Source organism: Mytilus galloprovincialis, chromosome 7 (genome assembly GCF_965363235.1).
Source record: "Mytilus galloprovincialis chromosome 7, xbMytGall1.hap1.1, whole genome shotgun sequence".
In the NCBI taxonomy this organism is placed as follows: Eukaryota; Metazoa; Mollusca; class Bivalvia; order Mytilida; family Mytilidae; genus Mytilus; species Mytilus galloprovincialis.
The window spans coordinates 55,136,028-55,142,294 of NC_134844.1; the positions used below are offsets into that span (position 1 = coordinate 55,136,028).

A 6,267-nucleotide genomic window follows, 5' to 3' on the forward strand; every position below is an offset into this window, starting at 1 on the left:
GATTTTTTACGAAATTATTTGGAAAATAAATGATATTTTTTTAGTTTCGCGATTTAGGGTTAAACAGAAGCATATCGTCTCTTCTTGGAGTAGTATTAGGAAAACCGTCAGGAAACGTTTAGATTAGACGCTTAACCCGTTTTTAAATTTTCCGATAGTTGTTGTGCAAACCCTATCTGAGGTCTGATTCGATAACGCTGCTTGTGGACTTGAAAAAAATTTCCCAATATAATGATATGATTTACAGCGATATCTGAAATTTTCCATTGACAAATTTAGAATGTTTGAAAAACTAAAGTTCACATCGCCTCAGTTGAAACTCAATTCTAATGAAGGTTAATTAGGTAAATCAAGTTGCATTATATTTTTTAAATTACTTAGAGTTATAATGATATATAATTTCAAATTTGGTACTAAGTGTTTCAAATGTTCGACAATAACATGTCCTTATGTGTCGCAAAAGTTTTTATATTGATAGGTGTACACTTCTTCTTTGACTTTGAACATAGGAAGTTAAATTTGTATCATTAATTATCAATTTTGTCTACCAATGTTGATATATCGGGACATTGGAACTAATTTATAAACAACGAAGCTACGAGTAAAAAAAATCCTATTGTTGTGTTTGACTTTTGAGATCGAAAGTCAAGAATCTTTGACCTTAAAGTCCAACTCAATGAATGTTTTCAAATGTATGGTAGGGGTAAAGTCTTATTTATAAGAAATGCTTGTCTAAAATGATAAGAATTTATCATTCCAATTTCAGTGTCTCTTGAATTCCATTGAACAGATAAGATCAGAACCAACATGCTTCGAAGGCAAATAAATTCAACCTTAAAGGAACTACTCATAACATTCATAGATTGATAACATTTGCTACACTGTATACCTATGTCTATTATTCAATTGAAAATAAAGAAATAATTAAAAATTGTCCTTTGAAAGTTTTGTTATCTTTTATTTATAGACATAGTTAATGACATCAGTCATTTAATGCATAAACTTTCACTTCACCAACATGGAGGTATTCTCTCCCCTTGATCGTTAACCTGACATAGCGTGCATATTTGGTATTATCGTTACATTTGAATACGAGATGTTCTCCATTGCGACCCGGTCCTTTGTAATGCGCACACAAATACATCTGATTGTGGGCAGATCCAATTGTTATGTCCAAGTCGTGAAGTCGTTCTCCTGAATAGTAAAATGAAGAAAGATAATTTTGTTTTGCTAAACATGTGACACACTAATTTAATTCAATCATGATACAGAACAATGCAGACAACAAACAATGTATTAAAATTCATATGAGTTTTATATGAGTTTTAAAATACGTCAAAACTAGTGCTGATTAGAACATGCTAGTTTTTATTGTCAATTGGTAACAACAATAGAATCTAGATGAGCATAACACTGTTTTTCAATTTGGCAAATGTTTAATGTAATGTGGGTATTATATATAGGATAAAGGACTTTTTGATTTTGATACTGACTTTGTCACAGTAAAATATTAGGTGAGCTCGAAGGGCGAGCCTGATATTTTCTGTTAAATAGTCAGTATCAAAAACAAAAAGTCCTTTATTCTGTTAATCGGTAATTTAAAAAAAAAATCACTACAATAATAGAGAAAATAACAAACGAACTTCTTTTTTCGCGTCGAATCACGGCGAATCACACTTGACGTCACAAGCTACATTACGTCATTTGAAATTTTCTCTTGCACAAAGTATTAAAAGGAATTACTGCATGCGTTTCATTGATATTCTGCTTTGGACATGACACTAACAATGGCAAATATAATGGTAGCATACCGGTAACATGTGTAAGTCAAATTTCTTTATTTTTCACAAAGCATCAGCATAGTGATAGTCAGAAATAAGAATTATACGATATGAACCATCAGATTTTTCATCGATCATCATTTTGAGTTCAACGAGTTATACGAGTTAACAGGTTATAATTATATTTTACTTAGTTTAGTGGATAAAACTACATTTTTTTTGTCATTATTCGCTCAGTGTTCATCATGAAAACGATCACATTGATTTCAAATAATAGTTTTAAGAACGCACTGTGAGGAGATATTTACCCAGGGCCGGGGGCAATGTAAGCTGACTGTAAACTATCTGAACAAGCTAATTTCGTGTCGACTTCATAATTATTTTAAAGATTTTAATGGACGTCACTAAACTTTTAGCTTCTTGCTTTTTCATGTTCATGTATTATCAACACGGACCAGAAATATGAAACTTGGAGTTAAAAGTCCCTGTTGTTAATCTAATTTTAGAAGCGAATTAAGAGGTAGGCGACCCGGGTCCCTGCACCCCTTATAAAGGCTACAATTCTGGTCAAAGCAACCTTTAAAGTTTAGTGCCCCCGGTTACCCCACTTTTAAAAAATTATCCTACGATCCGCACATGAATATCACGGTTCACTTTTTTATTCTTTGGTCTATGAATATCTGTCGTTTTGACAATGAAACCACATCTTTTAAAATTGTATATGATGATCCCACAAACATGTCGAAAATGCATAAATTTCATTTCTTTTTCTGGCTTCTCTCATGCGATAGCGGTACCTTTTTGGTAACTATTTGTGTGTTGCGTTAAACTATGTATTGTTACACGTTATAGTGACTGAACAGGTAAAACAATTACTTCTCAAGAAACAGAAAAAAAAACTACTTGGACAAGCACCAGGCTGTTTATTGGTATTGTATGGATTTTTTTTTAACAGGGACGATATGTTAGTTGTACTTCATTTAACGCATTTTTTTGTAAAAGTCTATTGGGTTTTTTATGCACTTTTTGTTCACATTTTCACAACAATCGTTCAAAAAGGCTAAATTGACTTTGTAAAAGTTTCAAACAATGTCAAGTGTTTCATTCGCCAAAAATATCGTGGGTTTCTGCGAAACAAAATCAAGCGCAATTTTGTGAATGAAAGTAGATCCACGCGTTGCATTCGCGCATGTCTTTTGCGTACTAACCCAATAACTTTTATATCACGGCCATTCCACTGTTACTGACATTATCAGCGAGTACACACCAAAGGAAAAATGTACAAATTACCGATAAAAATCATATTCAGGACGGTAACACGGATATAATGTAAAAGCTCTACGGTGTACAAGTTGGACATGATGAATCAAAGACGTGTCACTCAACCTTGACAAATATGTATAGATAAAACATAATTGTCAGTTATTAATGTTTTGTAGCTACTAACAAATATATATATGAAATTTTTGTTGAAGTCAATTATTTTGCTGAATTGGTAACAATACTCACCACAACACCCTTTCCTATTGAAAATTTCTATCCTTTCTATATTGTATTCTTTGCCCAAGTCAACCTCCCAGTAAGGTGCAGTGTCTAGTCCTGTATGTGTAGATGTGTCTAAATTGCCATCGACAGTGGCACTGGCGTAAAAATAATAATCTGAACTTTGCTTTGTTCGTTTTCCATATGCCACTTCACTAGCAACTTCTCTCGGTTTGACGACAATTGGCTCTGTGAACAAAATATTGACATTGATGAATGGGCGCTAATCATGCACTACTTGAAATTCATAAAAATATGTTTCGGAATAAACATTGAATTGTGTTTAAGAAAAAAATGACCCACTGAGCCATGCGCTTTTTTCATGTGTCAAATTGTACTATTTATACACCGACGCTAAAATATATTAGAGTTAAATCGAGGACTTTTTCTCATTTTTCATCGGATTTATCTTAATTTCATCCTGTATAAAAGGATCTGTGGTTCAAAAAAGTATTCGAGATGTTGCAGCAAAGTTCAGACAGTTTGCTTCAGATGAAACATACATTAAAATGACATTTTTTTTTAACTCTTACCTTCATAAGACTCCAAGCTTAAAAGTTTTATTGCCATTCCAGATTTTTGAAAATCAATGACGTCCATTTTAGCTATTTGCTTTTCTCTTTTTTAATTTTTTTAATCTATCGATATTAATTTCTGCATTGTTTACTATTGGAATATGAGTTTACAGTATCGCATATGGTAGTTCAGACAGCAGCTATGGCTAGGCAAATGCCATTGTCTGTCAAGGGAAGGAAGAAAGACATTGTGCATTTATTAGCTCCTTGATAACTCATTCTCTGTTGATAGAAATATATTATCGCAATATACACGTATACATACCTTCTTCTAAGTAATTCTTTCAGCATTTCAGATAACGTTGCAGTGTTACTGTTCATCGTTGATTGTAACTTTTGAAACATCTCTGAATCATATCCATTGATAATTGACAAAAAAGAAACCAGAAGAAAAGAAGACACAATCATCATATTGTCTGTATGTTTATCTATTATTTGTCCAAATCAAGATATATTTTGTCGTTGCGTTACTCTCAGAAACAAAACTCCGATGGGTTCTATAAAAAAAGTTATACACGCAAACTAAACATTAGTTGTTTATCATTATAGCATACGTGTACATGTACAATATATTCGAATTTTCATTTTATAATACAGAAAATCATTAAATAGATTATATAATTTTAAAAAAGTAAATTCTATTCTTAGTAATGTTTAGATGTATTTATAAAGGAGGGAGTACACTCCAAATTAATTGAAACAAAACAATCCTTATTTATCTAATTTTAGATATAATTAGTTTTCACCTGTTTATGCATGCAGGTTGTTTTCTTTTTTCCCGATATGATTATTTAACTTATTGTTGGTTATCATAGAACACACAATCCGACGCCCCTTTGAAGAGATGATTTTGATTAGTTTTATGAATGAGGAATTTTTGTTCTGAAGGTCATTATTCATTTGTTATTTAATCAATTTCTAGTATTGCTAAAGTTGAACATGTTTGATCCTTAAGTATATCTGTATTGTTTTTGTGTTCTAAGATATATTTTTCTAAAGTTTAAATGCATAATACTTACATGTATCACGTTTATTACAAATGTCTGTGACTAAATGACATTTTCTATTGGGTAAGTTATATTAATTTTATCGAGAAATAAACTTTTTCTCTCAAATTTTATACAATTCATTTCTTTTATTTCATCTTATAAATGACTAACGGTAATGAGTTTGTGCGATTCAGATTTGTACTTGTTTAAGTTTTAAAAGTTGTTTTAAGCATATCAAATCAGTTAAGACTAATTTTGTATTTTGTTTTTGAAAAAGTTGAATAAACACTTTAGATATATGATAAAACATTTCTTTCCTTCTAACATTGTTAGGACATTGTTATTCTCAGTAGCGCATTCCTTTTTATAATAAAGTCCGTATAGGGTTAACATGCACAGATGTAACAAGATATCTAAACATTATGTTCCTCCTGAGAAATAGGAAGTTGATAACTATTAAGTTGTTATCATCCCGTTTGTTGTGTCGTAGTTTTCCTCTTATATTTGATGCATTTGCCTCAGTTTTAGTTGGTAACCCGGATTTTTTTCTCAATCGATATATCAATATCGAAAAGCGGTATTCTTCTGTTGCCTTTCTTTGTTATATTTTCTAGTTTAAAGTCGTCCGTATGTGTAACATTTGAAGATAAGATCGAGTTATGCAGCAGATGTTCTAGTTACGGTTTTATCCTTAATCTCAAGTTCACTATATAGCTAGTGCATGATATATAAATGTTGCTAAGTATTATATAGGTAACAGAACATCATTAATATTCTTGAAAGTGAAATAAAAAAAAAACTTCGAAAGATGCTTTTAGTTTTATCTTTGAGAAGATTCTGTTTCAATTTTGCTTCATATGAGTACATAAGCAGTTGCAGTTGATATATCGATTGTCTGCTTATATAATATCTTTCATTTTTTTCGGTGATTAGAATATGTGTAAATTCTCCCAAAAGAAGGTTTTACACGTTCTAAAACAAGGCATTTGTAATAACGTTTCTCAATTTTGTAAAAAAAAGCTCTGTTTAATTGAGAATGAGGGATAGTTGTGTAAATCATAGAACAAGGAAAGGTAAAAAAAAGATTGTGTTTTCAAATTTCGGAATACATGTTTTAGAATCCACATCTGATTGACACAACTGATAAAATATTCCTCATCACAGTATTGCTGAAGGACATCTTTTATCGGGAAAATAAATTGTTGTAAAAACTTCAGAGGGATATTGACAATTTGACAATATAACGTCATTTTAATGGTGTTTTTTGAAGATAACATTTAGGCATCGAGTATAAATATGGGAGAGTTTTATTGTCCTATTTTATGCATATACCACAGAGAAAAATGTCCTCTATGTGAATGATGAAGGAGTATATCATGT

At 31.2% G+C, this 6,267-nt stretch overlaps 1 long non-coding RNA gene across 1 annotated transcript; it reads right to left on the minus strand.

Annotated features, from left to right (window-relative positions):
- Positions 1-937: 937 nt before the first annotated feature.
- LOC143081779 (uncharacterized) lies at positions 938-3,510 on the minus strand. Its single transcript, XR_012980083.1, has 2 exons — positions 3,291-3,510; positions 938-1,194 (listed from the first exon to the last, which is right to left on the minus strand). It is a non-coding gene; the product is annotated as an uncharacterized LOC143081779 (long non-coding RNA).
- Positions 3,511-6,267: the final 2,757 nt, after the last annotated feature.